Source organism: Gobio gobio (genome assembly GCF_949357685.1).
Source record: "Gobio gobio genome assembly, chromosome: 23".
Classification (NCBI taxonomy): domain Eukaryota; kingdom Metazoa; phylum Chordata; class Actinopteri; order Cypriniformes; family Gobionidae; genus Gobio; species Gobio gobio.
The window spans coordinates 11,106,303-11,119,631 of record NC_137119.1 but is presented as its reverse complement, the minus strand read 5'-3'; the positions used below and the strand labels follow the sequence as shown (position 1 = coordinate 11,119,631).

General features: G+C 37.7%; 1 protein-coding gene across 1 annotated transcript in view; it reads left to right on the top strand.

Annotated features, from left to right (window-relative positions):
- Window positions 1-13,329, top strand: part of LOC307119970 (NACHT, LRR and PYD domains-containing protein 3-like) — a 333,135-nt gene that overhangs the window by 37,870 nt on the left and 281,936 nt on the right. The window lies entirely within an intron of this gene.

The following is a 13,329-nucleotide window of genomic DNA, read 5'->3' as shown; positions in this document are numbered from 1 at the left end:
CCTTGTGTGATATGACTGATCTATGAATATATGAATATTTTCATCTCTTACAGTGTCTCTGTGTGTCACAAAGTGAGAGTTGGTTCATATTTACTATTATTAACCAGCAATTGAAACCATGTTTGTGTTTTTCCATTCTTATTCAGCTCACATTTATTTGTACATATCACAAAACATCATATCAAACTTTACAGAAAATGCATGTTTCAAATATTAAAATCAAGAACACAGAGGTGACTGTCAAAGAAATTAGGGATGAGATTTCTGAGAAAAACTCCAAACTCATCAGAGGAAGTTCATCCGTCCTCTGGCAAAAAGTAATGTCCATACAGCACCAACATACAGCTCTAAAGTAATACAAGACATGGTTAGTTAAAGGTTAGTTTAGGGCTTAAGTAGCAATATTTCGCAGTTGTTATGAAACTTAACAGGTAGCCACAGTAAAATTGTGATATGATCATATTTAGCTACATGGACAATCACCTAGTACTACATATTCATATTCTAGCCTTTGAGGTCATGAATGGATGAAACTTCTCTGCATCAGAAACAAGTCACATGTTTCGTAACCTAGATCTACGAACATCCAGGGCCCGTATTTATCAAGCATCTGAGAATTACTCACAAGAACACTGCTAAAGAATTGACTTAAGAGTAAAAAAATTATTGGCCCAAAGCTGTGCTTAAAAGTTATTAGTCAATGGTTGCTCTATCTGCTTTGTAACAAACATTCTTCAAAATATCTTATTTTGTGTTCAGCAGAACAAAGAAACTCATACAGGTTTGAAACAACTTGAGGGTGAGTAAATGATGACAGAATTTTCATTGTTGGTGTGAAGTGAAGTGTAGGGCTAAATCTTATGTGTCAGTCTTAGAGTTGATTTACGACACTTTGCTGTGCCACAAACAGGATTTTGGATGTCATAGGGATGAACCAATCACTGAATAGATTGCCTTATTTCAGAATATTCTCAGATTAATTCACATTGAATGGTGAAATTCCTAAGAGGAGTATACATTCAACACATATTTGACAATAAATCATTTTCAAGAGAATATTATAATATACACATTTGAAATTTAAAGATAAACATTTTTTCCACCATGTCTTAATTACATTTTTTAAACTGGTGTGCTGTTAACTGACCTGCCTATATATGGCCTAGATTTTTGGATATAATCAGCCATTATGGATTCTAAAAGAAAACCAAACTGGCAGGAGGAAGAAGCGCTACTGCTTGCTGAATTAGTTGAACAGCGAAACGTTATAAAAGGCAAGTTCAGCCCAACATTATCCAGCGCTGACAAAGATGATGCCTGCTCTGTCCAAACGATACCATTTGATTAACTGCTCATTGTCAAACATTTCAAAAACATTCTTCCTCTTCTAAAAAGATTTGCGCACGTCTCTATCTCCTCAGTGCCATCACAAGCCCCTACTGGCAACTCCTAACCACTTGAGAGACCTCTCGAGCTGTCTTAAATAACTGGGAGAGTAAAAGTGATTCTTAGCTTTAAGAAATTTGATAATTTGCTTTTATGCTTAAGTTTGAAAGTAGGAGTAAATTTCATGAATTCTAATCACTTGAGACTAAAATGGCACTTTGAGAAGCTTGATAAATACGGGCCCAGATCTTTAACTGTAGAGGATGGGGTAACAGTGCTTCATTTTATTGTCCTTCATTTAAACAATCAAATTGGCTGCAGTCAGACAGCTTATATCTAAAACATCTTAAAGCCTGTCCTGAATACCAATGTACTTTTGTAATCTTTCTAAGAGAATATCATGATCTATAGTGTCAAAAGCAGCAGTATCGAGTAAAACTAGGCTTGAAATGCAGTCTTGGTCAGATTCTAGAAGTCATTTCTGATATCTGTGCTATGATGGCGCCTGGAAACTAACAGAAATTCTCCACAGATACCATTTTTCTGCAGAAAGGAGCATAATTGAGCATGCACAACATTTTCTAATATTTCAGACAAACTGAACATTTGAGATGGGTCTGTAGTTTGCTAATTCATCAGAGTCTAGTTGTGGTTTCTTAAAGCTACACTGTGTGATATTTTCCCCCATCTAGCAGTGAATATTAGTTTCTATTCCTCTCAATTCCGATTTCGTTTTAACTCCAACGGTAGTCCAAGATTAACATGGCTTCCAGTTCGACCTTATCCACATTCGACACGGTGCCATCGAGTGTTAAAACGCGAAAGGCGAAGCTTGAATTTACGGGTATGTCCCTCTTTGGCTAATGTACTTTCAAGATGGAGGGGCAACATGGCGACCCGCATCTGAATCCCCTCACCCGAATGTATTTTCAATGGCATATCATAAACTTACGAGAATACTTTATTACTTGAAAGAAGTAAATATACATTAATGAGCACATATATTTTTGAAAGAACTAAGTGTTTTTAGCTAAGAATAAACTAAAAAAGTTACATAGGGTGGGTTGCACCAACAAGGATTAATCTTAAATCTAGATTAAATCAAGGTTTATCTAATAATTCTGTTGCACCAAACTTTAAACCTTGTTTAAAAATAAGCAGGCTTACATTTAAACCATGACTTTAATCCTGGATTTATTTTCACAATAAACCTGGATTAACTTTAATCCTGTTGCTCCATCACTTTAAACTCAGATTTAAATCTCAATTATGGATTCATTTTAAACTTGCATGTGAGGAGGTTTAAATAAAGTAAAGTGCACCTACAATTAAACTATGCGGATGATTGAACAGAGATAGAAACAGTGGATGGTGTGTCGTCAGGTCTCAGAGAGGTGTTTTTTACTAATAAAAATGAAAAATAAGGCGAATTGAGCCTTTAGAGTGTGAATGTCCCCGTGATGGCCCCGTGAGTTAACGCCTGCTATCGAGTCTGGGATGCAGATCCGTCACTCACCTCGGTGTCGTGGGACAAACAATATTTTAACAGGACTATATTTAGCATGGATGGCAGCGGTGAAGATTAGGTGAGTGCAGTGATCGCGATCAAACGGGATGGGCGGCGCTGTCAAGAGCGGAGATGGTCACTCCGCAAATCATGACAGTTGTTTTGTCATAAATTACACTGCCACAATATACTCCATTATTAATTGATATATTTTACGCACACGCTGTTTTCATTGCTTGATCAGTAACGGTCTCTCTATGTAACGCTTTATAAAGACAGCTGACATTTTACAAGTTTATTTCCTTTATTGGCAAGAGCTACTTATGTCAGAGAGAGAGTTTCTGGTGGTCAATAAAGAAGGAAACTGAATATTAGTATTGTTGCTGTCAATGTCAAATCCATCATGGTGGTGAAAATTAATAGTAAATGGAGGTTTTAATCGCAGGTTAAATTCTAATCCCCGATTTGTTAATCTGGGTTTAAAATTAAGTGGTGCAACACAACTCGATTTAAAATAGAGCCTAGAGCAACAAATCCTAGATTAGCCTCTAAACTGAGTTTAATTTAATCCTTGTTGGTGCAACCCACCCATAGTGTAGCTTTAATGAGAGGCTTAATAACTGCCAGCTTCAAGGGTCGCAGGATGCGACCTAGAGAAAAGGAGGAGTTTATAATATTGAGGACAGACTCTCCTGCTACAGGGAGCAACCCTTAGTGTAGTGGGTATGGGATCTATACATGTGGTTAGTTTTGGTTTTGGCAATGTTTATTTAGCTTGTCCTATATCAGTAAAGGAATACAATTGTTCCTGGGAGATGATAATTGAACCTGAAACCTGTGATATTGTCAACAGTTGTACATTTACAATTGTGTTTCTTTACAGCAGTTATGATTTGTGAAAATTACGTGATCTAGGACCTTTAGTGCTTGCCATTGTAAAGACTACATCTATCCCTCACAGACTCGTTTTCATCCACGTTAATTCTAAACCGACTATTAGTATGAAACGCCTTCACAACCACACAGTAGCATTATTTCTGTGTTACAATAATTCAAATTCTTGTTGGTACAGCCATGCACAAATTCATTAGTTCAGCATTTACAGTTTACAAAGCAAATTTGGAGTTGACATGACAGTGTCACAACATTATTCATTACTGACAATAGCAAAAAAAAATTATTAGCTTTTTATAGCAACTGTCTTCAATAACAGACTGGGTGATTTATGAAGTAGGACATTATGTCGAGTAATATTTGGGGGAGCAGCTTGCATTTTGACAAGAAAATGTCATTCAAGTGTCGTACATGTAATGTGACTACTCATAGCTTGAAGCACAAACATGAGCCCAGCCCTTTCCAATATGAAATAAAGAAGACCTTTGAATGATTCGTACATTAATAATCTCACGCATTCTGTCGCTAATACTCTACATGTCCCCAAGTAACACTGTGGTGATTTTCATGTTGCTCAACTGTTTTATTCTTAAATTCTGTTTTATTTATTCATGATTTTGGCATATAATTATTAAAGAATGAAACAGTTAAGCAACATGAAAATCACCACATTGTTCTTGGGGAGGTGTAGAACAAGAATCAGAAGAAACAAAATCTCTCTGAACGGAAGCATATTAAAACACGGCAAAATCAACTCATCAACTTACAGTGTAGTGTGTAAGTCTCCTAGCGGTCCTGTTGTGTGCCCTCACAACCCTGGCAACCCGCTTGAGACTGCATTACCCAGTTCAAACACAAAGATGTCCTTCTTACATACAGCACCTTTAAGCATTTCAGTGGCCTTAAACAGAACAGATTCAGTTCACAAACATTTGACAGTTGTGACCTTAATATTTTCAGTTACAATAATTAATCCTAAAATTCTAAATTAGTAACTTCCTTTTCACCATTAGCCGCACACTCAGAGAGGATCTTGGCTAGTTTTCAGTCAGACTTGTAAATTCCGTTCACTGGAGACTCGCTCTGAACGAATCATTGAATCAGTGAGTTATTGACTCGAGAACAGCTGCAATCCAATTAGTCCAATTCACAAATTAATTGTTTGATGTGATTTGCGAACTGATTGAACAGGATGATCGGACAGCGCTTTTGTGTGTCTGAGCATGTGACGATTTCTAAATTTCAAAATAATGAGTAACAATATCTTTTATGAAATGTAGTGGAGTAAAAAGTATGACCTTATGCTTTGGAATGTAGTGAGTTTAACAGATAGCCTACTTCCAAAAATTACTTTGTTACTGTCCACCACTGTTAAAAACTAGTGATGCGAGTTGATTAAAATAATAAACCATAATTAATCACAGGCTTTGAAAGCGTTTCACACTTTCACGCTAGTTTTGTGTTTCACAGAAAAAATAAAGGCATAAAGGTTTGGAGCAACATGGCGGTGAGTAAATGATGACAAATTTTTGCTTTTGACTGAACTGTCCCTTTAACGTCTGTGAGCTTGATTTCCTGAAGGCCAGTTTAAAGAGTGCTCTGCTTTTGATTCACAAACTCGATTCATTTTTGAACATGATAATCGACCTGCAACCCCTTTTTAGGGTTGTGATCTACCAGTTATGAGCTCAACATCCAATGAAGAGGTTATTAAAGAGTTCAGAAGAAGAAACGTGTCTATCTGTGTATCACTTGCCTCTCATTACTGATGTCAACGAATGCTACTGCATGATTGAAGACAATCCACCTGATTCTGGACAGCAACACCTGCACAATTCAGCATTTACAGCCTTCATGACAGACACACTGTGACATTTTTACTCCTCTTCCTCTTGTCAGTGTCATCATTTCTTTGCAACGTATTTTTTCCTTTATGATATTTTCGTCAACAGTATGTTTGAATTAAAAACGTTTAATTAATGTTATCATTCATATTCTTTGTCACGTCTTATCGTTGAAATAAAATAAAAAAGCAGCCAACCAACATTTTCGTAATCACCCCTCATTCACTATTGACCCTTTTGCACATTTTCGGGTTTCTCAAAAGTGGAAGTCGTCATAGTTGGGTAAACTTCTATAGCGGTGAATGAGAGACTACATAATGTACAAAATGTCTATATATAGAAAAAAATCCTCAATAGTCTTTCAAAAAAAGGAAGAAACAGAGAGAGATGGATAACGGCAATCAGAAGAGAGAAAGATGTCAATTTTACCGTCACTTCCATCTGCTGTATTAGAAACACCCTCACAGCAGTGTTAAATAGTTTTTTGTAATTTGATGCAAATGTTAAAGCAGCACTAGGTAGGTTTTGCTCTCGGGGTCCCCCTACAGTTGGGAAACAGTATTGTCCTCTACTACTGTCGTAAACTCTGTCATTCTACATCAGGGGATGTATCGCACGTACATTTGTTGACATGATAACTATGATAGTCCTGAACACTGCAGGAGGAGTTCACCTGTCTATGGAGTTCACATACAGGTGTTCTGCTTGCGTCGCGTGTGAAATGTCTTCATCCCAGGTACAGTGGCATATGTTTCAGCATGTCATATGAATATAATTTCATGGGTTTTATTTTTTTTCAAACGCCAAATGATCGCGATGCTCACGTTTACAAACCAGCGTCATTATAGTAGCCTAGTCTATTGGTTCCTGTTTTACAGAATTTATATGATACTTCAATTCAATGTTTGAGTGGTAGGTAATAACCATATATCGTCAATATTACAATATCAAGCTACCATAGATGAATCATAATTGAAAGGTGTATTATGAAAGATAAACTGTGTAGTTTTGAATTTCATCAGGTTAATGTTGTGCAGGTGGAAATGTTGTTGAGATCTTTGACTGTTGGTGGGTCTGCTGGTTGAGACAACTTGGATAGTCGGCTGTTGAAGTTATCGGCTGGACATATTTCTAAACCAATCTGTCACATTTTTAATAGATGTCTGATTGGTGGTGAGTGTCCAAAACTTTGGAAGGAGGGTAAGATAATTCCTTTATATGGATAATTCCTGTTTGCTGATGATACTACTCTTTATTATGCAGCCTCTACATGTTCAGAGCTTAATCAGGTTCTGTCTTGTGAGATTAGCAAATTGTATAAATGGATCAAAACAAATAAACTTGTTCTAAATATTTCCAAAACTAAGAGTATAATATTTGGTTCTAAGTATAGAGTATCTGATAATCCTAAAATTAATATACAAGTAAATGGTCAAAATATACAGCAGGTAAAAAAGGTGAAGCTTCTTGGACTTTGGCTTGATTCCACATTGTCATGGTCTGATCACATTAACACAGTTGTTTCTAAAATGGGTAGAGCTGTTGCAGTTACGCGTAAATGTGCACAGTTTCTAAATTCACATCTGTTTAGTCGTGTTGTTTGTACATTGGTTTTGTGTCATTTGGATTACTGTTCTGTTGTATGGTCTGCTGCATCAAGTAGTCATTTAAAAAAATTACAAGTGGCTCAAAACAAGGCTGCAAGACTGGTTCTTGGTTGTTCTTCGAGAACTAGTGTTGCAGTGATGCATGAACGTCTTGATTGGCTGATGGTCAAGGATAGACTGTCTGTTAATATGTTAGTATACCTTCATAGAATTATTAATACTCGGACTCCAACATTTTTTTATGATAATATAATTTACCATTCAGATATGCATTCACATTACACAAGAGGGGTGAATAGTCGTCAGATTTCTTTACCCCTACCTAAATCTGACTCTATGAAGAGGACCATTTTTTATAGGTCAATTGTGTTTTGGAACAATCTTCCAGTTGGGGTTCGTGAAATCAAGGGAAAAATTGGTTTTAAAAAAAGACTAAGACTGTATTTGGTTTCAATATCATAATATTGTCTGGCTTGGTTGAGTGAGGTTGTATTATGTGCTATGTTGTTTTTCATTATTTTATTTTACATATGATATATTTGGAGTAATTGTGATTGTAATTATTGGGTTTTGTATGTATTCTTTGGACCCCAGGAAGACTAGCTGTCGTCTTGGCGTCAGCTAATGGGGATCCTTTTAAATAAACAATAAACAATCTGCAAATTTGAAAAATTGATTTGCATTATAGCTTGAGGCAAGACAAATAAACAAATATCACAGACATGTTAGGTATCCTAAAATATGATTTTGTATGTCTTATCATATGTATTTACTTGCAAGAATGTAGCCCCTCCTCCTTCACTCACGCCAACGAGCAAACGCTGGCCCAATGTTGATCCTCGTCCTGCCTTTAATCCGATCACTTTCTCGCTTCCTCTTTTTGCTTTCCTCCGACAAAACCTTTGCTTTCTTATTTTTCTGTGCTGCTTCGGCCATGACTATAACATTCGGCAAACAAATGATAGTTTGGCTCGCACGTCCGAATTTAAGGAAGTGGGGGTGGTGGTGGAAGTGACGTATATGCCGTAAAGCGGTCGAATTTTGTAGTTCTTTTTGTTCTCGGGTTACTACCCGAAACCCGAAGTTTAAAAGTACGATTAAAAACGATACAGACCCCGTCAGGCTATGGCAGACGTGTCATTCAACCTATTGTAAGTCGATGTATCATCACAAGAGTCTTGAAAATATATTATAAAGGTTGAAAAGTTACCTAGTGCTGCTTTAATACGAAGTATAATGTTATAAATGTACATACATTTTAAAAAAATCAAATATAAAAAACGTTGCAGAATTTACGATGCTGATGACCATTAAAACGCATCATCAATGTCTGTGAAAAGGGTCCATTCCCTACATTACTCCACTAATATAGTTCACCTGAAGGAGTGAATGAAAACGAGTGAGGCTGACGCTGGAAGGGCTGCCGCTTTTGCATAATCTGTGCTTGCTGTTCAATAATAATTTGAAATGTTGTAATGAAAAGGTGTATCTTGAATGGAAACTAGCATGTATAAACCTTAATTATACAATTTAATAATCAATAAAAAAGGAATGTATACCTGTTTGTTATTATTCTGTACCCACAATGGAAAATGGATGGATGGATAATTCAGCTGCGGGCGCCATCTTCTGTGAGACACAGCGGCGGGAATTCATTCAGCGGGACCGTCAAAGTGCATTATGGGTACTCTCTAAGAAGAAAAAGAAAGAAGAAAGTGTGATGGCCAAGTATGTTAACCCATACTCAGAATTTGTCCTGGGCATTTAACCCTTCTAAGTAAGTGCACACACATTAGGAGCCATTTTTGCTGTGGCGCCCGTGGAGCGGTTGGGGGTTAGGTGAGAATCGAAACGGCAACCTTCGGGTTACCAGTCTGATAGTTTGAAATGTAGCAAAATGGCAGCTCCAGTAGTAATGAAAAGATTTATCTTGAACTCTATCATGGAAACTAGCACGTATAAACCTTAATTAAACAATTTAATAATGAATAAAATGGGATTTATGCCTGTATGATATTACGATGTACCCACATTGGACCAGCGGTTTGGAAAATGGATGGATGATTCAGGGACAGGTGCCATCTTTTGGAGAGACATGGAAATGAATTTGGCGTGACCGTCACCGTTTATTATGGGTACTCTCTAGCTATCGAGTGTACATCGATTATACTTGTCATTGCAGTGCACTGTGGGATTAAATGAGAGCACTCGATAACGCCCACGTGTCTTGGACAACTGGCACTAATGGCTGTTCCCTCAAAGACACTTTCACAAATGCGATTTCAGACACTCACGTGACCTGCCAGCTTCAGTTGCTTCGCTTCACTTTCATTTATAAATCATCTCCTGTGGCCCCATGGGATATCAAAGTGTCCCTTGAACCCGCTCTACAGAATCTCTGCAAAAATAGCAGCTCATGTTAGTAGGCCTACTGTTTATCGAATACTATGTATTCGGACATAGGTGTACTACTATTTTGCCATACTTTTTTTCGCATTACTATATATAGGGAAGTATTTGATTTTGGACACAGTGCGGTTGTCCACTCGTTATTGCAGTGCATTATGGGATGGAATGAGCGCACTCAATATCGCCCACTGTGGTTTTGGACACCACTACAAATGGCTTTTGCACATAACAAGTGCCCTATTTAAGGGTATAGGGGCGATCTCAGACACAGCCTTCAAAGAGCGTATGCACATCTGGTTCCAGAAGTATTTTTCGGAATCATTTTCCCATTTTTTAAGTGTTCACATAAAGAGTTTTAAACTGTGAACCATAACAATCAAATTGTAATTTTAAATGTACAATGAACAGTATACTGCTTTAATGATGGAAACAACTGATGTAATTGTATTAAAATGACAGATACATATAAAACTGTTGTACATTGTGTGTATACAGAAAAAACATATTTTACGTGTACTGCAAAATATGCACCTGAATACAAATATTTAAGTCGTTTGAAAGAAATAATGCAAACTGATGGCTTCAATAAAACCATATATTATATATTAAAACTTTGTAGCTCACAGCAGGTCTGTTTTAAACTATTTGTTTAACTGTCGGAGATTTATAACAGATCATTTTAGGATTTTGTTTTCCTTTATTATCATTTTGCATTTAAACTGTGTGCAGGCAGGCTTATTAAAAAGGAAAAGCCAGTTGAAGCAAATATAATTAGCGTATCTAAAATATGTAGTCAAACCTGTGTTGTATATAGATTACAGAGCTATATATATATATATATATATATATATATATATATATATATATATATATATATATATATATATATATATATATATATATATATATATATAAGGTAATATAGTACATGTAACATAGAGCTCATGCTGCTCTGATAGACTTACTGCTGATATCAAGTGTTGTTTACATTTAAATGAGCCTCATCATTCTATGTCAGTTGAATAATATCGAGTTGATATTTGAAATCAACACAACTTTTTCTGAAGCCTTGAAGCCTGATCACACGTGCTACAAACTCTTTACAACTCTACAATTTGGTAAGTTTTATCAGTTTGTCCAGTTTGGAAAGTGTTTCTCCAGTCATCATCATGGAGCAGCGTCACCCGAGAAGAACCAGGGCTCTTCCCAAACACCTGAGGGGATTCTTGCTGGAGAGCATCTCTTCCAGTCCAGACTCCTGTGAGCTTTCACAGCTGGCAGCTGTAATCAGGTTAGATCACTCTTACAGCTGTATCTCTGAGGAAGCTCCAGGTTTGGAAGAGCGTTACGTGAAGAACGCTGCCATCCTTCCTGACATCCGTCCACGTCCAGCAGCCTGGGTCTCTTCAGTGGACGTGTGTCAGCAGGAAGAGCCTGTCTCCATCCACGGCTACAGCGTGGGGGAATATCAGGACATCTACCGCTCTGTGGTGGAGCCCATGCTGAAGACACGCAGTGGACGGCGCCGTCGCTACAGTCTTGAACTGGGACTGAAGATCAAGCAGCGGCTGTGGGAGGCACTCAACCGCCCTTCAGTGGTGGAGACGGAGCAGCCTGATGGACACGTCCTGATCGCTGAGAGCTGCTCCACAACCAGCAGAAGCTGCGCTCCTCGAATCCATGTGGACATCAGTGAAGAGCCCCAGCCTGAGGAACCCCGAAGAAAGAAGCCCAGACACTGAGTCATCACAGCGTCACATGGAGTATCCCCAGCGGGACAGATGTATGTCAATACTGTATATAGTTATAGAGTAAGCTTATAGCTCTATGAGTAAGTTTTATTTTGTAGAGCCAATTTTATTTTTATAGAGTAAGTTTTATTTTCTTCAGTAAGTCTTTTGCACATTGTTGTCTGGTTGTTAGGATGTTTCTGGTGATTGTCAATGCGCTGATATGCGGTTTCTAGGTTGTTTGAAGTGGTTTTTAGCGCTTTGCGTCGTGGTTGTTGTTGGGATGTTTTGTGTGGTTTCTTGATTGTTGACATGCGTTTGCCAAGGTTTTCTGTGCGGTTGTTAGCGTGTTGCTTTGCGGTTGCTGGACTCTTCTGAGTGTTTTTTCATGCATTGGTATGTGGTTGTCAGGATGTTTCGAGTGGTTGGCTAGGTTAGGGTAGGTTAGGTTAGGTTAGGTTAGCGTAGGGTAGGTTAGGTTAGGGTAGGTTAGGTTAGGGTAGGTTAGGGTAGGGTAGGGTAGGCTAGGTTAGGGTAGGTTAGGTTAGGGTAGGTTAGGTTAGGGTCTCTCACACGGTTTGCAGCTTGACGTGCTGTGAGGGCTTGTGTGCATCAGTGATGCTGAGAGCTACGCCACTGGTACTTCACAACTTCACCCTGTAAGACTGAAAATACTGGTTGAGGCCCTATTCTGAGACAAAGGGTCCCCACACAACCTCACTTCCACAAACTACTAATAACTCACACAGGAATATGGTTTAATGTGAATGTTTTATCATTGACTGTTATGTTTTTGGTGTCATTTGAAATGTCTCAAAGTGAGTGGTACAGATATCTCATATCCAGATAGATAAAATAAAAGGTAATAAGGTTTTAAGAATTTATGGACAACTGACTTAGAAAAGAAGGTGGTTATCTCAAGCAAATGTTCACCAACCCCCATTAAGGTGCGACCACTGCATGTAAATTTCTTTTGTTAGCACATGTTTCCATGTAAAAGAGGTCTGGCTATTTAAGGAGATGCAGCAGAGAGTTCGAGGCCTTTCCTGTACTTGAGGTCGGCCCGCGAGGCTGAGGGAGAAATCTCTCAGCCTCATGTACTTCTTAAAGTTGGGTTTGCATCTTCTCTGTATTCCTGAGCATTTGATGTTTTGTATCGATTATCTTTGAATTGATTATGAAATTGGCATGATACATTTACCTGACATAATAAATTGTTACATTTGATTATTCTAACTGATTTTGACTTTGTTCACTTAATGGTTAAAGGAATAGTCAAACATTCGCTCACTTTTAGTGAGGCACAGATATTATTAAAACCTTTCATTTATGGAGTCAGATGAAATAAACGAGTAAATATATGATTAATATATTACAAATTTAACCAACCAATACTTTGCATGAATAAGGACAGAACACGTGTGACCTTCCCTGTGTATTGGCGAACCGGCAGATTGGACCAATTTCACGGGCCTTACAAAATGGTGACCTCGACGTGATCTCAAAACAAAGCAGTTTCACGAGAAACGTCCTTTTCAGCAAGTATTGTGATTTTAAAATCAACAAGAGGTTTTGAACATCTTCTCTTTCTTCCGTGGCTGTGGTAAGTCAATTTTCTTTGCATTTTTAGAAGTGTTGAAGAAATGTTGCATTGTTTACGGGTTTGGAATTAAAACCCTTTGTTTAGAAGCGTGAGGCCGCAGCCAGATGAAGAAAGATTAGATTGTAAAGATCTCCTTGTTTTGCCGAAGCAACAGGAAGCGAAACCTAAAGTGAGAATAACATCTTCCAAATAATTAATAACTCGATGAAGAGCCGAAAAAGTAAAGCCTAAAAGTTTTCAAATCAACCGCATGTTTTCCGGCCATTGTTGTATCTGGGCTTGTTAAAGACAAACCAGCAACACGTGAAGAGCAAACTAACTGAAAACAGAGAAAGAAAAATCTAAGTTT